A 25,323-nucleotide genomic window follows, 5' to 3' on the forward strand; every position below is an offset into this window, starting at 1 on the left:
TTCCCCCAGGGAAGAGGCAGCCAGCATTCAGCTGATCGGATAGAGAGAGACAGCAAAGAACAAATGAGGTAATATTTGTTAATCTCTTCTGGACCTCTGGCATGTAACACAATAGAAATTTATGAGCCTAGCTTTTCCGCCTCAGAATATTTTTATTAAGGCAATATTTTATAACCCCTGCCCCACCCCACCCCAGGATAACTTCCTTGAATACAGATTCACTTGTAACATCTCACAGTTTAACTTTCCTTGAGACATATACTTCTGTATGACATTTTTTTCCTTGGTAACCAATTAAATAAAAAATGGATTTTTTTAAAACAGGGTGACACTTTAATTTGCAGTTGTATTTCATTTTACATGAACATGTCATCTCTTCCTCCTCCTCCTTCCGAGGTGCATTTCATACACACCCACCCTTCTGATCAGACAGAGCCAAACCCTCTCGGGAGAATAGAACATTCTTATATGCTACACAACCTAAATGGTATTCTCTGCTGCAAATCAACTCTGATTTTGAGAAACTGAACTTGTTAGAGCTGACTAGCCTTGGAACAATGGACAGTTCTATACCCAGATTCTTCAGTATCACCATTTTCCTCCTCTGCATGTCATTGCAAGAGGGTCTTGTCTTTTTTTTTTTTTCCCCCTCCTTTTAGAGCACTGCATTTATTGCTCTGCTACTCCTGGTGTTTCCCTGTTCTTTCCTCAGATGGTCAAGAGATTGTTCAGAGGGAAAATGTCCTCCATACAAGCTATGAAATATGAGAAAAGTAGTCTTCTCACTCTTCCCTAGTTGCTTCAGGCCATTGCATGAGAAGACTCTTTTGTAACATTAGTTTACTGATAGAGTCCTTGTCCCTGTTTCAATTTGTTAAGAAAGATACCAACAATTGGGTCCCAAGATGATGATACTTCTAGATTAACATATCGTCAACATGGGCAGGACTGCCCCCATGGGGGTGAAAACTCTTCATGGTGGGGGAAAAAATCTTAGATAGTACAATCCCCAGTCCCTGCCAAAGTACTGCAGTATATGAACAGATACGCAGCATTATCTGTGATATTAAAATTTCATGGGAGGGGGGTGATTAGGGAAAAAAATGTCTAAAAAGGCTCCTTAGGAGGGTAATGATAAAATAAAGGTTGAGAAATACTGTTTTAGATAAACCAATACTATCCAAACAATACATTCTTTATAATCTTGCAGATTCAAAGACATTGTTCAAAATGGTCATGTTCTCTCTGAAGGCCTAAGAAAGACAGCATTTGAGGGTTCTATCAATGAGCCCACTGACCTCAAATCCCTATTGAGGGGGCCTCCCTGGTGGCGCAGTAGTTAAGAATCCGCCTGCCATTGCAAGGGACACGGGTTCGAGCCCTGGCCCGGGAAGATCCCACATGCCGCGGAGCAACTAAGCCCATGCACCACAACTACAGAGCCTGTGCTCTAGAGCCCGTGAGCCACAACTACTGAGCCCACGTGCCACAACTACTGAAGCCCAAGCACCTAGAGCTCGTGCTCCACAACAAGAGAAGCCACCGTAGTGAGAAGCCCACACACTGCAACGAAGAGTAGCCCCGCTCGCCGCAACTAGAGAAAGCCTGTGCACAGCAACGAAGACCCAATGCAGCCAAATAAAAAAAAAAAAAGAAAATCCCTATTGAGGGCCCTGTGGCATATCACTTAAATGAGGTAAATATACGCCTTTGCTTATTAAACTTTACAGAAAATTCTGTAGTAATGATATCTGACTTGGGAAATTTTGCTGAACCTCTGGGTCATGAGGAGGGTAAGCTACCTATAGGACTTTCTTTTTGTAAAATAATTAATTAATTTATTAATTTTTGGCTGAGTTGGGTTTTGGTTGCTGCGCGAGAGCTTTCTCTAGTTGCGGCGAGCGGGGGCTACTCTTCGTTGCGGTGCGCGGGCTTCTCATTGTGGTGGCTTCTCTTGTTGCAGAGGATGGGCTCTAGGTGCGTGGACTTCAGTAGTTGCAGCACGCGGGCTCAGTAGTTGTGGCTCACGGGCTCAAGAGCACAGGCTTAGCAGTTGTGGCGCACAGGCTTAGTTGCTCTGCGGCATGTGGGATCTTCCTGGACCAGGGATCGAACCCATGTCCCCTGTATAGGCAGGCGGATTCTTAACCACTGCGCCACCAGGGAAGTTCCCCTATAGGACTTCCTTAATAGGAACTTTCTTGATTTTTCTAGGCCTCCTTGATAATGAAAATAACTTTTTAAATTTCAAGGTCCACTACTCAGGAAAGAATTATTCAGTTTTATTTCGACCCAGGCTCAATTCCATTGAGTTTATGAATTGTTCCTCTGGCTTGCTTATCTATATCTAGATGGTTCATATCAACCTCTGACCACTAGTCTCTCTCAAATGATTTTAGTTCCTTATAATTTCCTCCAACTTTTAATAGAAAAGCATATAACCCAAAATGGAAGAAGGCAAGTTGATTTTCTTAGTATATGATGAAAGAAATGCTAGTTCCTAAGACAGGATAGGAAAAAAATTGAAGAAACAAACCCCGTATTGTAGGAGCTTAAAATCTGGGGGAGAGGACGAGAGCTACTAACAGGAAAACAGTTAAGGAAAATACCAGATGCTTTAAGAGCGCTGTGGATATATCTGCAACTGGAACAGAAATGACTGAGACTCCAACCTACAGCTCCAGAAGCATCCTGTATATCCATGCCTCAGGAAACGTCTTCTGGAAAACAGCTGTGCAATAAAATAATCATGTATGGTTGTACTGTGTGGAAGAGACTGGGGAGGTATTCTCTGCCAGTGTGGTGCCAGAGTGTTGAGGAGGAATGGGCCCTGGCAGCAGGGAGAGTTGATTTTCAGTGCCGCGTAAACATAGATTAGGGAGCTAAAGATGCCAGCAACAGATTAGAGTACTGTCACCAGGTTCTCTTCTGCAAGAGCTGCAGGCCAACTGAGCCTGTCTCTCAGAAACATCAGGAAGAAAAAGTATCACCCTATTAAAAAAAAAACCCAACCATTTAACAGGCCTCTGGCTACTAAGCTCAAGGTATAGGAAATGTGCCAGAATGAATTAATGGACTGAGCTACAAAGTATTTACATAGGAGGCACTTAGCCTTGGAAACCAAATCCTGACAGAATGCTGAGGGATTTCTGAGGGCTCAAGGTTTTCTCAGTAATAACAGAATGGAACAAGCTAGACTCAGGGTTTCTCAACCTCCACTACTGATATTTTGGGTCAGATAATTCTTTGTTTAGGGGGTGGGGTGGGTCTTGTGCATTGTAGGACGTTTATCAGTACCCCTGGCCTCTTCCCACTAGATGCCAGTAGTTACCCAGTTGTGACCACCAAAAATGTATCCAGACATTGCCAAATGTTCCCTGGGGATCAAAATCATTCCTGGTTGGGAAACTCCAAGTTAGATAAATACAGCCTACATCTTAACTCCAAGATAGGTGCTCTTAGGAAGCACTACTACTGGAATGCTCGCTGCTAAAGGCACCAAAACTGTTAGCGATACTGATTTTGGAGAGAAACCAATAAAAGGCACAGCATTATACAAATATTCCTTTAGCAAACTTCCAGTTTTCCATTTCTGCCATGGATTAGAGTTTGGCTTGAACTGGGATCTCATGTGTCTGTTTTTAACATTGTTTCTGAGAATATGGGCTTCAGAATCAGATGGACCCGATTTTGACTCTTCCTGCTAGTACCTATATTAGTATGACTCTGTGTAAATCAATCTCTCTGAACCTGTTTCCTTATCTGTAAAAAGATAATAAAAATCCTTTCAACTTATAGGGCTATTTGGAAAACTTACTGAAATAATAAATGTAAAGTGATGGCAAACAGTAAGTGTCTAATAAATGACCACCATTAAAATTATTTTAATCATTTACTCCAATCTCTGTATGGTTTTCCTCTATAGGTATAGCTCTGGAATCAACAGCTCATAGACAGAGGTTCTTTCGTAAGAGACTGGCCCAAATAATGTGCCAGGACCAAGGAAGAGAAGCACTTCATTTCAGAATTAAGAGCAAATGCGTAGGACCCAGACTCCTTAGTAATGTTCTCCTTGAAAAACAGCTTAGGCCAAGACAGACCACATTCTGGTCCACACAACACACTGTAACAAATTTAAAAGAACTGAAATCATACGAAGTATGCTGTCAGAACACAAGGAAATTAAACTAGAAATCAGTAACAGAAAGATAACTGGAAAATCCCTAAATACTTGGAGATTAAGCAACACACTTTAAGTAACACATGGCTCAAAGAAGACATCACAAGAGAGATTTTAAAATATTTTTAACTAAATGAAAATACAACTAATTAAAATTTGTGGGATGTAGTGAAAGCAGCGCTTAGAGGGAATGTTACTGCTTTGAATGCACATACTAGAAAAGAAGAAAGATCTAAAATCAATAATTTAAACTTCCACTTTAGGAAACAAGAAAAAGAAGAGCAAATTAAATCCAAAGTAAGCAGTAGAAAAGAAATAATCAAAATTACAGCAGAAATCAGTGAGACTGAAAACAGGAAATCAATAGAGAAAAAAAAATCAATGAAACCAAAAGCTGGTTCTTTGAAAAGACCAATAAAATCAATAAACCTTTAGCCAGGCTAACAAAGAAAAAAAGAGGGAAGATACAAATTATTAATACCAGAAATGAAAGACAAGCTATCACTACTGATCCCATGGACACTAAAAGGATAGTAAAGGACTATTATGAACAACTCAATGCCCACAAGTTTGATAAGCTAGGTGAAATGGACCAATTCCTTGAAAGACACAGACTACCAAAATTGACACAAGAAGAAACAGATGATCTGAATAGGCCTATATCTATTACACTGAATCAATCATTAAAAACCTCTTAAGACAGAAAGTGCCAGGCCCAGGTGGGTTCATTGGTAAATTCTACCAAATACCTAAGGAAGAAATTACACCAAATCTCCATAATCTCTTCCAGAAAACAGAAGTGGGACTGCTTCTGAGGCCAGCACTACCCTGATACCAAAACCGGACAAAAACATTGAAGAAAGGAAAACTACAGTCTAATATCTTTTATGAACACAGAAGTAAAAATGCTCAACAAAATGTTGGCAAATCGAATAGAATAATGTATAAAAAAAAGTTACACACTATGACCAAATGGGGATTTATTCCAGTAGGCAAGGCTGGTTAAACATTTCAAAATCAGTTAATAATATGATCCATCACATCAACAGGATAAAGAAGAAAAATCATATGATCATATCAATAGATACAGAAAATGTACCTGACAAAATCTAAAACCTATTTTTGATAAAAACTATCATCAAACTGGAAGAGTGGGGAACTTCTCAAGTTGATAAACAATGTCTACAAAAAACCCATAGCTACATTTAAAGGTGAGAAATGACAGTTGACCCTTGAAAAACATATGTGTTTGAACAATGTGGGTCCACTAACATGCAGATTATTTCAATAAATACGTATACAGTACTACATGATCTGCAGTTGGTTGACTCCAAGGGTGCGGAACAGCAGATATGGAGGGCTGACTGTAAAGTTATACATGGATTTTCAGCTGTGCGGGGGTCAGAGTCCCTTTCTCCCCACATTGTTCAAGGGTTAACTGTATATGCTTTCCCCCTAAGACTGGGAACAAGCAAGGATGTCTCCTCTCACCACTCCTCTTCAACACTGTACTGGAAGCCTACTTAATGCAATAAGACAAGAAAAGTAAGTAAGAGGTATATAGATTGGAGAAGAAGAAATAAAACTTTCTTTGTTCACAGACAACATAATTGTTTATGTAGAAAATCCCAAAGAATAAAACAACAAACAAGCAAAAAACAAAACCTCCTGGAACTATTAAGTGATTATATTAAGTTGCAAGATAGAAGTCAACTGCTTTCCTATGTGCCAGCAATGAATAAATGAATAAATGGAATTGGAATTTGAAGTTAAAAATACAATATCATTTATATTAGCACCAAAAAAATGAAAACCTTAAGTATAAATCTAACAAAACATGTACAAGATCTATCTGATGAAACAAATCACAAAAGATCTGAAAAAATATTGGAGAGATATTCCATGTTCATGGATAGGAATATTTAGTACTGTTAAGATGTCAATTCTTCCCAACTGGATCTATAGATTCAATGCAATCTCAGTTAAAATCCTAGAACATTACTTTGTGAATATCAAAAAACTGATTCTACAGTTTATCTGGAAAGGCAAAAGATCCAGAATAGCCAACACACTACGCAAAGAAAGAACAAATTTGGAGGACACTATCTGACGTCAAGACTTACTATAAAGCTACAGTCATCAAGATAGTGTGGGCTTCCCTGGTGGCGCAGTGGTTGAGAATCTGCCTGCTAAGCAGGGGACACGGGTTCAAGCCCTGGTCTGGGAAGATCCCACATGCCGCGCAGCAACTAGGCCCGTGAGCCACAACTACTGAACCTGCATGTCTGGAGCCTGTGCTCCGCAACAAGAGAGGCCGCGATACTGAGAGGCCCGCGCACCGCGATGAAGAGTGGCCCCCACTTGCCACAACTAAAGAAAGCCCTTGCACAGAAATGAAGACCCAACACAGCCATAAATAAATAAATAAATTAATTAATTAATTAATTAAAAAAAAAAAAAGAACCTCTGCTTTGCTGCAGCTGTGAGGCAGAGGGAATATTAAAAAAAAAAAAAAAAAAAGATAGTGTGGCACTGGTGAAAGAATATGTCTATTCTAGATCTATGTCTAGACCAATGGAACAGAAAAAAGAGACCAGAAATAAACCCACACAAATATAGTAAACTGATCTTTGACAAAGGAGAAAAGGCAATTCAATAGAGAATTGAATCTCTTCAACAACAGTACTGAAACTGGATATCCATATACAAAACTATAAAATAAACTCAGACACAAACCTTACACTTTTCAAAAAATTAACTCAAATTGGATAGACCTAGACGTAAAACACAAAACTCTAACTCCTAGGAGATAATATAAGAGATAATCTAGGTGACCTTGGGCTTGGCAAAGACTTTTAAGATACAACACCAAAAGTACAATCCATGAAAAGAAAAAATTGACAAATTTTACTTCATTAAAATTAAAAACTTTTGCTCTGTGAAAGACACTGTTAAAGAGAATGAAGAGACAACAGACTGGGAGAAAATCTTTGCAAAACACTTAACTGATAAAGGACTGGTATCCAAAATATACAAAGAACTCTTAAAACTCAACAATAACAAAAAACCCAATTAAAAAGTGGGCAAAGGATCTAAACAGACACCTCACCAAAGAAGATATACAGATGGCACATAAGCATATGAAAAGATGCTCAACATCAGTCCTCATCAGGGAACTGCAAATTAAAACAACAAAAAGAAACCACTACACGCTTGTCAGAATGGCTGAAATCCAAAACACTGATAACACCAAATGCGGAACAGGATGTGAAACAACAGGAACTCCCATTCCTTGCTGGTGGGAACGCAAAATGGTACAGCCACTTTGGAAGACAGTTTGGCAGTTTCTTGCAAAACTAAACATACTCTTTTACCATATGATCCAGCAATCATGCTCCTTGGTATTTACACAAATGAGTTGAAAGCGTTATGTCCACACAAAACCTACACAGAGATGTTTATAGCAACTTTATTTGTAACTGCCAAAACTTAAAAGCAACCAAGATGTCCTTTAATAGGAGAATGGATAAGTAAACTGTGGTATATCCATACAATGGAATATTATTCAGTTCTAAAAAGAAATGAGCTATCAAGCCATGAAAAAACATGGAAGAAATTTAAGTGTATATTATTAAGTGAAAGAAGCAAAAAGCTATATGTTGTATGATTCTAAACTATATGTCATTCTGGAAAAGCCAAAACTGTGGACACAGTAAAGATCAGTGGTTGCCAGGAGTCTGGGGGGAAAGAGGAATGTACAGGTGGAGCACAAGGAGACTTTTTTTGTCGCAGTGAAACTATTTTGTATGGTACTATAATGGTGGATCATGTCACCATATTTTTGGCAAAACCCACAGAACTTACAACACTAACAGTGAACCCTAATGTAAACTATGGACTTTGGGTGATAATGATGTTTCAAGGTTGGTTCATGGATTATAACAAATGTATCACTCTGAGGCAGGATGTTGATGGTGGGGGAGGCTATGGGTGTGTGGGGAGGGAGGAAGGTATATGGGAACTGTCTGTACTTTCAACTTAATTTTTCTGTAAACCTAAGACTGCTCTAAAAAAAAGTCTATTAATTAAAAAAGAGAGAGAGAGAGAGAGAGAGAGCCCAAGACTCTAATTCATGTTCTAGGAAACAGTGGAAAGAGTGGCTGTCCATAAGCATACTGTTAGTCATAGCAGTTCACTTTCTATCACACAACCACAGAGCTCTTCTTCTGGAGCCTCAGAGCAAAAGAGTAAATGAGGACTATTCTGACGAGAGACAAAATGAGAGGGAAAAGAAACTTGAATCCAGTGATCCTGGCCAACCATCAGAAAACAACCATGGCGGGCTTCCCTGGTGGCGCAGCGGTTAAGAATCCGCCTACCAATGCAGGGGACACAGGTTCGAGCCCTGGGCCAGGAAGATCCCACATGCCGCGGAGCAACTAAACCCGTGCATCACAACTACTGAGCCTGTGTTCTAGAGCCTGTGAGCCACAACTACTGAGCCCACGTGCCACAACTACTGAAGCCCGCATGCCCTAGAGCCCGTGCTCCAAAACAAAGAGAAGCCAGCGCAATGAGAAGCCCACGCACCACAACAAAGAGTAGCCCCCACTCGTTGCAACTAGAGATAGCCCGCGCACAGCAACAAAGACCCAACGCAGCCAAAAGTAAATAAATAAATTTATATTTTAAAAAACCCCCTTCTCTTCTTTAAAAAAAAAAAAGAAAGAAAGAAAAGAAAACAACCATGGCAAAAACCAAACTGCCAAGTCTCATTCTCTGAGTCCTGTGTTCAACTTGCAGGTTGGAAGCCTTGGGAATGTGTCTAGGGATAAAATTTTAATAGTCATGACAGTCACATGGTAGGCGAGCTCTACCAAGTCTGCATACATCTCTCTACCTCTGCTTCTCTCAGACTCTTCTCTCCTGTTCCTTGGAAAGGAGAATCAGGGACCCTTTTTTTCCAAAACAGCTTTTTAGGCTCTCTCCAAGATCTGTTCTAGGAGCAGGGATACGAAGAGTATGATTCAACAGTACAGTGAAAATATGGAACAATAGGAATCATTAGCAAATCTATCAGAAAAGCTAATTCGGGAGGGTAAAGAAGGGCAAGTTACAAAAAAGGAAATGATTAAATTATATCTCAGTCCTATAAAATTGCTGCATTTGAGGCGGCCTAATTCAGAACAGCCGTCTGACTGTGCTGCTGCTGGGAAGACAGAATAAGAATGGGGCTGGGGGCGAAAACACGCATCAGCCCAAAACCCAGTTACTCTTCTTCTGCTTGGTTGTGCTATGAAGCCAAGAACCAGCTTGCTAATTGGTCAGTAGACGTGAAACTAGAAACCCCAAGGCAGATCCAACTGAAGAACTAAGCAACTTTTCAAAATTCTTCTTAGAGAGCCAGCCACAAAAGACCACATATTGTATGATTCCATTTACATGAAATGTCTAGAATAGGCAAAGCAACAGTCAAAAAGTAGATCAGAAATTGCCTAGGGCTGGAGTGGGCAGGGGAAGTGGAGGGGGAAGGGGGAAGTGACTGCTAATGGGCATGGGGTTTTTTACAAGGTGATAAAAATGTTCTGAAATACATAGATAGTGGCAATGATTGCACAACTCTGTGAATATACTAAAAACCACTGAACTGTACACTTAAAATAGGTGAACAATACAGTATGTGAATTACATCTCAATAACACTATTATTAAAAAAACAGTATTCAATATAACTTTTGTTCAATTTATGAAGTAAAATATGGCAACTCCATTTTTGGTATCCCTTCGCACTTCTTTAATAATTTAAGAGTATTGGTGAGCATCTTTTTGTTCCATATTTGTTTACTGGCTCATTATATTTCTTTTATTGTGCACTGCTTACCCGCATCTTTTGTGTATTTTTATGTTTGGGTATTTTTAAGTTTTTTTTTTTTGAATAGATTGTCTGAGTTCTCTGTAAATAATAAATTGGTTTCTGTCCATGAAAAATAATTCTTAGAGCAATACAACACAGGATTATTTGGACATAAAAAGCATTCTTCATAAGTATATACTGAATGGCATCCTAGGAAGAACACTTATTCCTCTTTCCAGAAAGCTTTATTTAAATGCAGTCTTTAGGAACTTCCCTGGTGGCTCAGTGGTTAAGAATCTGCCTGCCAATGCAGGGGACACGGGTTTGAGCCCTGGTCCAGGAAGATCCCACATGCCGCGGAGCAACTAAGCCTGTGCGCCACAACTAGAGCCTCTGCTCTGCAACAAGAGAAGCCACCGCAATGAGAAGCCTGCGCACCGCAACGAAGAGTAGCCCCTGCTCACCACAACTAGAGAAAGCCCACACAGCAATGAAGACCCAACGCAGCCAAAAATAAATAAATAAATATTTTAAAAATTAAAAAATAAATAAATAAATGCAGTCTTTAAATCTGTTCCATGAAGGAGTATATAACTAAGCACGTTGTAACTCTCACTTTATCACCTTATCACCATTTTTTAAAATCTCATCCAAGATCATAGTCAATTATTCTATAGCCTGGGGACCTGGAAAGAGTTCCTGGTGGCAAATAACAAGACTTCCTCCAAGGGTAGACGTTTCTCTTAGTTCTCATTTATGGTTTTGACATTGAGGAAAATGACCAAACTATATGTAGTTTGTTTAAAAATAACAGCTTTATTATGATATAATTCACATACCATATAATTTACCTACTTAAAGCGTATAATTTAAGGAGTTTTAGTATATCTCACAATTGTGCAACCATTATCAAAATCAAATTTACAACAACCATCACTGCTACCTAATTTCAGGACATTTTCATCATTCCCTAGCTTCCAAAATACCTTACCCATTAGCAGCTACTCCCCTCCACTCTGCCCCACTCCCTCCCTTACCCTAAGCAAGGGAAGAGATTAGTGAATCTATTTTCTGTCTGTATAATTTTGCCTCTCTTGGACATTTCATACGAATGGAATCATACAGTAAGTGGCTGTTTGTGTCTGGCTTCTTTCATTTAGCATAATTTTTTCAAAGTTTATCCATGTTTTAGCATTTATCGGTACTTCATTCCTTTTTATGGTTGCATAATGTTCCACTGTATGTTTTTATAACTGAACCACAGGTTCACATTAGATTAAGATAATAGTTTTTATTTATAGAAAACACACTGCATGGAACCTAGCAATCATAAAAGAGTTGAGGGAAACAGATTTATGTCCTTCCAAAGGAAGGAAAAAGTAGGCTTTCAAAGATAAATTCTGGGGGCTTCCCTGGTGGCGCAGTGGTTAGGAATCCGCCTGCCAATGCAGGGGACACGGGTTCGAGCCCTGGTCCAGGAAGATTCCACATGCTGCGGAGCAACTAAGCCCGTGCACCACAACTACTGAGCCTGCACTCTAGAGCCCTCGTGCTACAACTACTGAGCCTGTGCTCTAGAGCCCGTAAGCCACAACTACTGAGTCCACGTACCACAACTACTGAAGCCCGTGCACCTAGAGCCTGTGCTCCACAACAAGAGAAGCCACCGCAATGAGAAGCCTGCCCACTACAACAAAGAGCAGCCCCTGCTCACCACAACTAGAAGAAAGCCCACACGCAGCAATGAAAACTCAACACAGCCAAAAATAAATTTAAAAAAAACAAAACAAAACAATTCTGAATATATCACCTATAGCTGAAGCGAGTCTTTGCTTTTTCCTGAGGCTAAAATAAAAGATAAGAGGAGTATTAGGGGACATCATTTTCTGTAAAAACACAAAAATAAAACCCCACTACTCTGTTCTCTGTATCTACATGTTTGTTTGGTTTGGCTTGTTCACTTATTTTTGTTTTATTTTTTATATTCCACACGTGAGACTTACATAATGTTATAAACCAATGTTACCTCCATAAAAAATAAATTAAAACAAAACAAGACCACCCAAAATATCATATGGGTGACTATAATTATGACATAGGAAATATTCTCAGTAAGGTATGTGGTCTATCAGACTCAGGCTGTTTAATAACTGCTCTTGCTCTAACTGGTCACTGAAACTGATATTGAGATCAACCATTATACAATAAAGGTCCGAAATATTTATTTATTTATATATATATATATATATATTCCCTCCCCCCAGCTGCGCTGTGCAGCTTGCGGGAAACTGCGCCCTCAGCAGTGAAAGTGTGGAGCCTTAACCACTGGACCACCAGAGGATTCCTGGGTCCGAAATATTTTTAACATAAATTAAAGGGTAAGTATTTTGTAGATACAGATGTCATTGACCATATGTGTTCCTTTTTTGGGGGGGGGCCGCACCCTGCGGCTTGTGGGGTTTTTAGCTCCCGACCAGGGATCAAATCTGGGCCCTAGGCAGTGAGAGCATGGAGTCCTAACCACTGGACCGCCAGAGAATTCCCAACTGTACGTGCTCTTAGCAGGAAGCGGGTCCCTAAACCAACATAATTTTATTGTCCAGTTAACTCCTAAAGGCTCTATAGCTCCTGCTCATAAAAACAAGGGTAGCATTAGTCCACATACAAATCATGAACTTTAGGAGCAGACCCAAGAAAGATATTGTTGAGGTCAAAGGCGTTAGATGAGGCCAACAAAATAATAAATTATAGCCTGTGAACTCAACAAGGATATTAGTAAGGCCTGGAATACAAATACTGTGCAAGGAAGGGGAAAGAAACAGCTATGAAAGATTTCTACGTATCACAGTGTCATCAAAATTTTTCTCAAAACAACAATTCAAACCAGGATTATGTGGCCATAGCAGAGTAAGCTTTATAACAGGCCAAGAGGAGGAAGAGAAATTAACCTGATGGTCATTAGCGCCAGAGCAGTGGATAGAGCCTTCCTATCTGGAGTAAGTAGTACACAGAATCTGATATTAGCTTTTTTTTTAAATTGTGGTAAAAAGCACATAACATAAAATTTACCATCTAAGCCATTTTTAAGTGTACAGTTACAGTTACAGTTCAGTAGTGTTAAGTATATTCACATTGTTGTGAAACAGAACTTTTTCATCTTACACTTACAAACTTGAAACTCTATACCCGTTAAACAACTTCCCTTTTCACCCTCCCCTCATAGACCCTGGTAACCACAATTCTACTTTCTGTTTCTATGACTCTGACTACTTTAGATACCTCATATAAGTAAGTGGAAGCACGTACGTAGTATTGGCATTCGTTTTTAATGTGTCTTAAAAGAGAGAATGCACAGCGCTTCCCTGGTGGTGCAGTGGTTAAGAATCTGCCTGCCAATGCAGGGGAGATGGGTTCGAGCCCTGGTCTGGGAAGATCCCACATGCCGCAGAGCAACTAAGCCCGTACGCCACAACTACTGAGCCTGAGCTCTAGAGCCCATGCGCCACAATTACTGAAGCTCATGTGCCACAACTACTGAAGCCCGTGCGCCTAGAGCCCGTGCTCCGCAACAAGAGAAGCCACCACAATGAGAAGCCCGCACACCGCAACAAAGAGTAGCCCCCACTCGCTGCAACTAGAGAAAGTCCGCATGCAGCAACGAAGACCCAACGCAGCCAAAAAAAAAAAAAAAAACAAATGAAGTAAAATAAAATAAATAAATTTATAAATAAAAAAAAAGAATGCACAACTAGATAGCACACATATAAAGTCATTCACAGACATGGTGTGAAATCACAGTCATATTCAAACCTACAAGTGGTCCTTAGGTCTGATGGGAGAATGTAACCTCTAGGCCTGGCATGGCCATTTCCCCTTAAAAAGCCATTCAAAAAAAAAAAAAAAAAGTCATTCTAAGAGGTCAAACAGAGCACAGGGCTCATGCCATTAGACTAGAAAGTTTCAGAAAGTCCAAAGGTGGTGGGGCTGCCACAAGACTACTTTGCTTCCCAATTCAGAGATTGTCAATGATTGAATCACGGTGCCTTGATGGTACCAGTGTCAGCAGGAGTTCAGCAATGCATCACCAGCCTAAAGCAAAGGAGTAAGCTGCTCTTCACTGGGTCCTCACTCCTTCCTCCTATCACATTAAAACCCAGGATTAGTTTTGACTGTTGGCAGGGTGACTGGTACCTGCCAGCTCTCTGAAGTCAAGCTAAGATGCTCCTGTGTGGGTAGATGAAGACGCTAAGGCCTGTTTTCATCAACCATTCTGTAGACCTCCCCTTCTTCGATATATATGTCCTAATGAAGCAGTTATCTACACTTACACTAACGATGTAATTGGGACAAGTAATTATGAAAGCAGAACATCCATTTTCAAAGAAATGAATATCATTACCTTTCTTCCACCCACAAACATTATTTAAGACAAACACAAATAAGCTCACAAGAACACATGCTACTGAAAGATATTTAGGAACAGCATTCCAAACCCCAATGTGTTCAGGAGAAACGGAGAAAAACAAGCCCAACAACCCCAAAACAAAAACAAAAACAAAAAACCTTGCGTTGACTCCCACCAGGCAGGGATTTCCTCAAAGCCTCTACTTCTGACTGAAGACATGCAGGTGGATGAGAGTATTAAGAATTACTCTAGGGCTTCCCTGGTGGCGCAGTGGTTGAGAGTCTGCCTGCCAATGCAGGGGACACAGGTTCGAGCCCTGGTCTGGGAAGATCCCATGTGCCGCGGAGCAACTGGGCCCGTGAGCCACAGTTACTGAGCCTGCGCGTCTGGAGCCTGTGCTCCGCAACAAGAGGCCGCGATAGTGAGAGGCCCGCGCACCGCGATGAAGAGTGGCCCCTGCTCGCCGCAACTGGAGAAAGCCCTCGCACAGAAACGAAGACCCAACACAGCCATAAATAAATAAATAACATTTAAAAAAAAAAAAAAAAAAAGCAAACGTGTGGAGTAAAAAAAAAAAAAAAAGAATTACTCTACCTCCACTTCCACATCCCCCACAACCTGGCATTTCCTATATTTAGGTCCTAGCAACCTCTGCTGCTGGAAGGACACTGGCTTAGGCAGGTCCCCGAGTGAAACCAGGAAAGGAGTCCGGAAAGCTGTCATCATCTCACCGTTGCACAACGGGGCTGCTTACGGTGGGTGCCTGAACAGCAGAGGGATGGGCAGAGATGGGGTGGGGGGAGGCGGGGAAAAGTACTGAGGGAGAAGGAGGTGAGAGAGAAAGATAAAGAGAGCGACTGACCGACTCAACACTGACCAGCTCTCACCAATCACCTGTCTTAGATTGCTGAGGCTCCTGCGGCTTTTATTGTTTGGTGGAAGCACAAGTGAGAGGAATTGGACCAGAGGGTCTTGGGCTTGTCAGCAGCAGGAGGGAAACGACCTTTACTGCTGCAAAGAGGATGCAGATTTCAAAAGCCTAAAATCTGCAATGAAGGGAAATGGAAATTTGCTGAACGTGGGTTTGACTGGCAGCTTTCCTCATCTGCCGATCACAGGGTAATAAACACTGGGAGATGGCAGAAATGAAGACAAATGCTTTCAGCAGCACCATTCCCCACCCGCCCCTCCTCTTACGCCCCCACTCAGCACATGACAAGAGAGTTAAAGCAAGAAAATAAATCAGCTTCTCAACCAACTCTTTTGTTAAAACTTTCCTTACAGGCCACCTACACGTGAATTATTGCTCTATGAGCCTACATTCTCATTAGGAGGCCCAGTTTGTAAAGGGTGAAAAGCTCCTGTCAAATCATACCTGTACATTTCAGGGTACGGCATTACTGGGCTGAGTCAGTTGCGGCCAGCATGTAAGAAAGAGGCCACAGGCTGCTCCCAGAGGGGAAGGCACAGAGGCCCCAAGCCTGTGAGACTCTTTAACTCAAGCCTGGCTCACTCAGTTTAGAGGAGACTCGAGGTCCAAGGACAGCATGGTGTCACTTCACTGCAATCACTGCCACATTACTATTTACCCAGGGACAGAAAGGCTGAGTAAGCTCTGAGGGCCAACAAAGAAGCCCCTTGGGCTTGGAGGGCAAAGGTGAAGTCAGATCACAAAGTGGATACAGAATACAATACTCAGTCTTGACTGCCAACTTCACATTCACTTTGGAGTGAAGGAAACATCTATAAGGTTGACGATCATATGGGTTTCCTGCAAGTAAGTCCAAGGGAAATACTGGGTATTTTAGGACTTGTGACATTGAGATAAAGCATCCAGCTGACTTAGTTTTTGTAAAGGGACTAGGGTTTTTTGAGTAAGGTCAAAAGGTTAGTAATTCCTAATCCATGTGGTGGCAGCTGCTTAAAGGAAGATGGTTGAGCATTTTGTAAAAACTACATCCTGATTATGCTAAAAGTGAGCCTGACAAAAATCTTAGTAACTAGATCCTTTAAGATACTCAAAAAGATATTCTGTCCTACTGGCCCAGGCTGACTAGTTTTTTCCAGATCAGAGGTGGAAAAAAGATTCTAGACCTTTGTTCTAAAGTGCAGGCACCAACTGGTAGAAAGTCTGGAGCAAAAATAAGTGGGAGAGACCTTGGTAAATGGGCCTGTTTCAAACCACAAACTGCTCAGAAACGTGAGTAGTCCCCAGAGCCAGGAATGTGCTCTGGGATCCTGGGAGAACAACACTTGTCACATAAAGATAGCTAATTTGAAATAGTTTCTAATTAAAATCCACTGTTCAGACATTAATATCAGGCACAAAGTGGAAAAGCATTATTAACAAGCCCCATATTGAGACACTGCTTAGAAGGATGCACCTGGAAGCTAGACAACAATCTGGATAAAATCTAAATAAAATCTCACCTCCTTCTGGAAGCTTTTCAGAATTAGGGAGAAATCCCTCCCCACACAGCATTAGCCATTTTCATAACACAAAACATTTGTCATCTTGTAGGTTACCTGTACATAAAGTCTGCAATGAGTTCAAGTGTTTATATCTCTGCGTACACTTAGCCGTCAATTTTCAGTTGATACTGCCTGGTCTCTTTCCTTCTTCTTTAAGATAGTGAACTCCCTGAGAGACAGGGGTCAACTTTTCATTTAAATTTTAAATATCGTACAGTCGCAGAACTTAGAATTTTGCCATTCATACAGTTACAAAGGGTGAGGAGCACAAATGGGAGCTGCAAGGAAGGTCACTGCTAGCCTTATGAACTGTCCTTCCACAAGTGAGAAGACATGCCCTAGACAGTCCTTACTATCTATATCTATTATAGGGACAGGCTGAATTATAAAGAACCAAATCATATGTTAATTTTCAGTCCAGTATATACATCCAGGAATGGGACTAAGCAATTATAGTTTGCAAAAAGAGCTTGTCTTTAATTATAAATAAACTGAAACATCCATTGAGAAAAAAACAGCTTAACAAACTATGGTCAATTATACTATGAAACACCATTCAGCCATCCAAGAGAATAAAGTAGATCTGTATGTACCGATACAGAAAGATGTCCTTGATATATTGTTCTGTATGATCCCATCTCTATTAAAAAACAAAATGAAGAAAAAAATAGGTATATAAATATATATGTGTGTGATGAGGCATAGAGAAAAATTTGGAAAGATATACTCCAAAGATGGTGAACTCCTTGAGAGAAAGGGGTCAACTTTTCACTTAAATTTTAAATACTGTACAGTCGCAGGACTTAGAATTCCCTTTGGGGAATGGGACTGAGGATAAGAGGGTGAGGAGAGACTTAAGCATTTTACAGTACATATTTTGATATTAGCTGAATTACAATGAACCTGTTTGGTTTTTTGGGGTTTTTTTTAAACAAGATTTAAAAGGGAAAACAGGAAGAGTGAGAAGTTATCTTTATAATGATCTATGGAAAAGTTGTACATTTTACCATTTAATATCCCCTATATTCAACATATACATTTATTTGTTCCATGAAGCTAACTAGTTGAAGGACTTGAGAAAAACTCCTTGATCCTGGGTTTGCAATAAAATTCAAAAACCTCAAGTTTTCCATTTTTACCAAGTGACAGTCAGAATGATACCCTGAGATGCCCTTCATACATCTAAGAAGAGGGTTATGTCTTTGGTAGCCAATAAATCTGTGCTATTTGACTAAAAAGGAGTCAGAACAATTCCACCTCTGGGTGAATATCTTACAAAAAATGCCATAGATGTACACAAGGACATAACGTCAAGAAAGTTCAAGGCATGTTGTTATAATAAAAATCTAGAAAGTTTCATGTTCTTCAATAGAGAATAAATAATGTGTATAAATGAATACTAGGCAACAATTAAAAGGAACAAACTAAATCAATCAAACTGTGTCATTGTGGATTGATGAAAAACATAATAATATTGAATTATAAAAGTTGTAAAAATGATACATATGGTATGATACCATTTATAAAAATACAACTCTTAAAACACAAAGCAGGGCTTCCCTGGTGGCGCAGTAGTTAAGAATCCGCCTGCTAATGCAGGAGACACAGGTTCGAGCCCTGGTCCGGGAAGATCCCACATGCCGCGGAGCAACTAAGCCCATGCGCCACAGCTACTGAGCCTGTGCTCTAGAGACCGCGAGCCACAAGTACTGCAGCCCATGTGCCTAGAGCCCGTGCTCCAAAACAAAGAGAAGTCTCCGCAATGAGAAGCCTGCACACTGCAACAAAGAGTAGCCCCTGCTTGCCGCAACTAGAGAAAGCCCGCACCCAGCAACGAAGATCCAACGCAGCCAAAAATAATAAAAAATAAATAAAATAAATAAATTTTAAAAAAACAAACACAAAGCAATGATATTTTACTAACGTATTAAGTTATAAAAGAGGGACTGCAATTATATAAACCAAATTCATGATAGAGGCTGCCTCTAGGTAGAACGGGAAATATAATTATGGGAGTCAAAGGGAACTTCGACTTTATCTGAAAAGATTTTATTTTTAAGAACTGAGGGGGGTGCTCGCTTCGGCGGCACATATACTAAAATTGGAACAATACAGAGAAGATTAGCATGGCCCCTGCGCAAGGATGACACGCAAATTCGTGAAGTGTTCCATATTTAAAAAAAAAAAAAAGAATTGAGGGGGGAAATTCCCTGGAGGTCCAGTGGTTAGGGCTCCCCGCTTGCACAGCAGGGGGCATGGGTTCGATCCCTGGTTGGGGGGGGAACTAAGATTCTGCATGCTGCGTGGCAGCCAGGAAAAAAAAAAAAGAATTGAGGCAAGCAGGGCAAACTGTTAACAACTATTAAATCTTGGTGTGGCAGCACAGATGCTTGTTATGTATGTGTATGCCTGTATGTATGTATTTATACTTCTTTATATTAAAAAAATTTCTCACTATTGAAGGGAGGGAGAAAGGGGATAGGAAGGAAGTAAACAAGAAAGAAGCTGGGGACACAAGGTAAAGACCTTTAAATGCTTCCCCACAATCTCAAGCCTTGTCCAACAAAGAACGGGTGAGGCAGTAATTGGCTAAAGTGAAATACTCTGGGATACGGAGTCCCACTAAATTCCAAAGGTGGGCAGAGACGGCCATATTCCGTTTACTTGGAATTCTTGACATGAAAGATTTCTCTCACAGAACATATCCTGTGTCTCAGTGAATCAAGTTTATACCATGTAAAGCCTGAGCTACTGCACTGGTGCAACCATCCAGCAGGCAGCTATGAATGGCATATGGTCACACAAACTTTGTACCCAACAAAAGCGGAGGCTCTAAGGCCACAGGCTTCCTGGGTTCACACCAAGAACAGTCTGCACAGATGAAACGTACAAACAGATGCCCAGCCCTAAGCTTTTCTCTTAGATGCCACCTTAAAACATCTTACCTTGAAGAAATGAAAGATTTATTTTTAATGTCAGGTTAGATAAATTTCTGAGAAAGGCCTGTGGCAAAATTCTAGTTTTTTTTTTAAACCATTTACTGTTTTGTTTTTTTTTTAATAGCTACTTTATTTATTTATTTATTTATTTTTGGCTGTGTTGGGTCTTCGTTTCGTGCGAGGTCTTTCTTTAGTTGCGGCAAGCGGGGTCCACTCTTCATCGCAGTGCGCGGGCCGCTCTTCATCGCGGTGCATGGGCCTTTCACTATCGCGGCCCCTCCCATTGCGGGGCACAGGCTCCAGACGCGCAGCCTCAGTAGTTGTGGCTCACGGGCCCAGTTGCTCCGTGGCATGTGGGATCTTCCCAAACCAGGGCTCGAACCCGTGTCTCCTGAATTAGCTGGCAGATTCTCAACCACTGCGCCACCAGGGAAGCCCAAAATTCTAGTTTTTGAAAGGGATATTTCACAAGGGAAAGCAAAGGAGTTTAAGATATGTTTTAGTCTCTTCCTTTCTGCCAGAGCTGCTGAGATAAACTCCTAAGGAAACACTGGGCCTGCTATCACTCTTCAGGGATGCCTGAAAGCCAGTGAGCATGATGGCACCCACACCTTTTAAAGACGAACTCTGTCGGTAGTCATCATAAAGAATGCATGACAACCTGCAAACTTCTCTATAGGCCGCTTAGGGTGTGAGTAAGTAACATCATGAAAGAATCTTGCAGTTATCACTAAGCTATGGGCCCTTGTTCTTTACAAAACCATCTATCTATCTTCCTCTCCACTCTCCTCACTCCAATCCATCTCTGAATACCAGATTGATTACTTTTAAAAGCAGAGTTTTGATTGTGTCACTCATCTGCTCAAAAACCTCTAATGGCTCCTCGTTGCCTAAACTGAGCTCGGTTCCTTGGTTTGTTATTCAAGGCCCTCAACAATCTGTCTGCCATCTACATTTCTGTGCTCATCTCTTACTGCTCATTAGTCATGTGTTTCTGGAAACATGTTTTAAATATATCTCCACTTTTATACTTTGCTTCATACTGTTTCTACTATCTAGACTCTTTCCTCTCTCTTCTAACAAATGCTTCCTAAAATCCCCCAATCCCCGTCCCTGATCAAGGACTCTCCCAATCCCTTATTCCAAGAAGTCTACCGATCTCACTAACCTGACATGATCCTCTCTTTGGAAGCCCCATAGCATTTTGTTTCTCTCTCTTATTCTGTCATATTCCTTCTGTTCTATCTCCTGCCCTCCTGTCCAGGCAGGACTCTGCCATTATTCAGTCCACTTAAGACAAGTACAAAATTCAGTCCACCAGAGGTCCAAGGCAAAATCTATAAGCCAAGTATACTTGCTCTGTTCCTGCTCAACACTTTCCCTGGACCTGAATCCCCACACTCCATTATAAATAGGTTCCCTGTTTTTTTTTTTTTTTGGCCACATCATGCGGCTTGCAGGATCTTAGTTCCCTGACCAGCGGATTGAACCCGGGTCCCCAGCAGTGAAAGAGTCGAGACCTAACCACTGGACCACCAGGGAATTCCCATAAATAGGTTCTTTCGACAGGAAGACAACACATGATTTTCTCATCTTTGTATGAAATATCTTGATGCTCTGCCACAGAAGGTGTGCGATAACTCTGTATTAAACACAGAAACAAAGGTTTCTTTGAATATGTGTAGACTCTTACTACTATATTGTTAGCCCCTTAGGAGTACGGACTATCTTAAATCCCTCTGAGAGACTTAAGTACCTCTCAGTCCTTGTGCCCTAAAAAGAGCACTTCGCACAAAACACATAGTTGCAATTCAATTTGTTGCCTTGGAGCCAGAGTACCTTTGGCTTTGAGAAATATCTATTCAACCAGCAGAAGGACACCTCCAGAATTCCTAAAACCACTTTTGTTTGATTTCTGAACTCTAGGAAAGTACCCAACCTCTGGAAATCTACAAAATACAGTACTCAGGGCACTAAGAAATTGATGGTTACATGCAGGAGAAACACTCCAAGAATTTACTTCCTTCTTTACTGCAGCCAAAACAAAGCAGGGGTGGGCAGGTTTTCGACTGTGAGCTGGTTTAAGGTTAAAAAGTTTCTCCCTTTGGCCTCTGGAGGATCCCAGCTGGGAGCACGCCGTCCCCTTTGTCTGCCTCTGCAAGGCTCTTGCCTTGAGGCCAACAGGATTAGCACAGCCATTTCATGCTCCGAAAAGTCAGAAAAGGCGAGATGGGGAGCTTTTCACTCGAGGAAATGCCTAGTAGCCAGAGATGGTTCTGTTTCTGTTGAAAAGATAAGCGGGGATGCTGAGGTTAAAAAGCAAAATTTCCAACAATGCTTAATGAAAGGCTTGGAGACAAAGTACAGAATTAGGCAATGGGATAAACTCCAAGAAGAGAGGAGCAGGTGCCAGAGCAGAAATGCAGCAGAGAATCAGCACCAGACAGTTCATGCACTCAAATTTCCATGTATTTAAAATGTCATCAGGAAGCCCTATGAGTACAGACTTGATGTAGCAATTAGGGGATACAGGCCTATCCCTCTTGGCACAAAATACCCACAAATAAGCTCTTAGGGTAAAAGTCAAAAGAAAGTAGAAAGGAAAGATTTACCATAAAAAATTGAGCAGCTGCTACACTCTGTTGCCTTAATAGATAATTAACTACAGACCTTCTTATGAAGAGGTAGCCTAAACCCAACTACTGTATTCAAAGGCATAGAGCTCCCAGGGCCCAGATTGGGTTTTAAACATTGGGTCTATAGACAGTCTTCAGGAGCTCCAAGAAACCACTGAAATAGCAAATTAAATTTTTTGTGTGTGTGCGTGCGTCACTGTATTAAGTGGGTTTTGTTTTCTATATTTTCTGGTGCTTTGATATCTTGGGGGCCTTACAGACTGATAGACTGCCCCTCCCTGTATTAGCTAATTCCTAGAGATAGCAAACAATTGCCTACAAGCATGCAAACCAACCAATCCAGATCCCACACCCTCAACCAATATATCCTCTGCCCTAAATCACCCCAGAGCCAGGTATGGACAACTAGGGACCATCCTAGAGCCTGTCAAAATTATCCAAACTATCTAATCCTAAATTTACTCAGCATACCTACCCTACCTCACCCATATTTTCCCCTGAAAACTCCAAGAAGGGCTCTGGCTCATGCATTGTCCTCAGCTCCTTCTGCCTCCTGACTGACCCTGATACTTCCCCACATGGTCCTGCGTGGCGTGGTGTGTCTCCCTACTCTTGGGAACTGTAAGTAACAAACTATCTTTTCAACAAACTATCTTTCTCCTCATCTGTTGGCTTTACTGTACCTGAATAAAACCAAAATCCTGGGTACACTTTAATACAGTTATGTGCACACCTTTTTTCTGAGAGGAGCGTCCAAGCTTTTAACACTCATTCTCGTAGAGTTCACTGTCCTCCAGAAGACACAGAACTAGTGACCTAAATGTTTCAGGTCACTGTGGGGCTCTAGCTCAGTGGATGAGAATATATCGCTGATAAAGCCTCTCTGGGGCACATGTAAAGCCAGGTGGCAGTTCTTGGAGAGTGCAAAGAGAAATAGTGGAGACTGAAGAGGGCTTTATTTCTGTTTTTCTTGGCTCTTTTCAGTGCAGAGGATTGTGAGGCAAGAGGGTATAAAGGGAGAAGGTTCATAAATCCCCGAAGTGGTGATGGTAATGATAAATTAGCATTTCTCTCAAATAATACAAAATTTCTGAAATGCTTAAACATTCAAAGGGTTGGGGAGATAAGGGACTGTCCATGTTATGTTTTATAAAAATAACAGGCACACTGTGCCAACCAATGACAGTATCACCAGCAAAGAGATAAAACCTTGGCCTTCAACCTCACTAAGGCTGACAGAGATAGAGAGATTTTTGGACCAAAGTACGGAGTCCTGAGACATGCCCAGAATAAAGAGTAGTGATCTCAAACCAGAAAGCTTTTTGATGGCTGAATGAGAACTGAATATTAAACATATATCTATCAAACATACATAGTGGAAGATGTACATAAAATGGTAATATGATGTCCTTCTTGCTTGGCTGAAGCCAATAATCCAGTTGGGGAGATAAGAGTTATGTCAAAAACATTACAAACAAGAAAAGGCAACTTAAGTATCTAATGAATGGTACAGATGACTAGAGCCACAGCTGTTTAGGAAAGGTCACTGGGCTTGGGGACAGGAAAACCAGGAAAGCTTAGGGAAGAAATAGGAGCTAGGGCTTAAAGGAAGGAGCAAAGGATTTGGAAAGGAGGAGAGGGGGAGAATGATTCAAGGCAGAAAGAGGCTACTGCTCAAGGTGATTCAGGGTTCAAGGGCTAATATCAGTTCAGTGGGAAGCAAAGGCTCATATAAAGCAGAATATAAAATAAGGTTTAAAAAATGTCAAGGAATTTGTCATCTGTACAGCAGGAAACAGAAACCCTTTTGAAATTTTTTGAGTAAGGGAATTACAAAGTGGATAGCTTTTAAATTTTAATTTTTATCAAAATACTACATACACATAATTTTAAAAGTTAAAGAGTATTACAAGGCTAATAACGTTAAATAGCAGCCTCCTGCTCGATCCTCTCCCTTGATTTCTGCTCTCCAGAAGCAATTACTTTCCAAATCTTTTAGCTGTTTTTCTTCTGATAATTAACTGTCATATTTCTGCTGTTACTAATTTTTCAATTTCAACAATTATCTACTGGCTTCCTAAGATGAGAAATGATTTCTCCTGCCCTCTTTCCTCCCTCATCCTACCAAAATAGTTATACCCCATTTTTAGGTTAAATAATGTTAATTATTTACAATACTATGACTATATAAATATTCATAGCATACAAGAATAGTATAATAAATTTATATTGCCTTTCACATACAATTTTGCTTCTTCTGGAGGAGAAATGTTGTCGTAAGTTGCTAGTCGTAACCCTTCTTTTCCCATTCTCTTTATACAATGAGCATATATATACATTTTTCTAATTCCTTTACTGTCATTTAGAGGGGATTTGGGAGAGGATTTAAATACACAACATTTATGTTCTGTCATGTTTACCATAAGTCTCTGATCACATTTTATGAAGAGTAATCTGGCAAGTATTTTATTTTATTTTTATTTTTATTGTTTTTTTAAATTTATTTTATTTATTTTTGGCTGCGTTGGGTCCTTGTTGCCGTGCGTGGGCTTTCTCTCGTTGTGACGAGCGGGAGCTACTCTTTCGTTGAGGTGCGCAGGTTTCTCATTGCGGTGGCTTCCCTTGTTGCAGAGCACGGGCTCTGGGCGCACGGGTCTCAGTAGTTGTGGCATGTGGGCTCAGTAGTTATGGCTTGTGGGCTCTAGAGCGCAGGCTCAGTAGTTGTGGCGCACGGGCTTAGTTGCTCCGTGGCATGTGGGTTCTTCCCGGACCAGGGATCGAACCTGTGTCTCCTGCATTGACAGGTGGATTCTTAACCACTGCACCACCAGGGAAGCC

At 40.8% G+C, this 25,323-nt stretch overlaps 1 protein-coding gene and 1 non-coding gene across 8 annotated transcripts in view; one reads left to right on the top strand and one right to left on the bottom strand.

Annotated features, from left to right (window-relative positions):
- The window catches only part of AMBRA1 (autophagy and beclin 1 regulator 1), a 181,494-nt gene that overhangs the window by 45,010 nt on the left and 111,161 nt on the right, over positions 1 to 25,323 (bottom strand). The gene's annotated exons all lie outside the window — the stretch shown is intronic.
- LOC132371182 (U6 spliceosomal RNA) lies at positions 18,982 to 19,088 on the top strand. Its single transcript, XR_009504803.1, has one exon. It is a non-coding gene; the product is annotated as a U6 spliceosomal RNA (small nuclear RNA).

The sequence above is a fragment of the Balaenoptera ricei genome, chromosome 8 (genome assembly GCF_028023285.1).
Source record: "Balaenoptera ricei isolate mBalRic1 chromosome 8, mBalRic1.hap2, whole genome shotgun sequence".
Taxonomy (NCBI): Eukaryota; Metazoa; Chordata; class Mammalia; order Artiodactyla; family Balaenopteridae; genus Balaenoptera; species Balaenoptera ricei.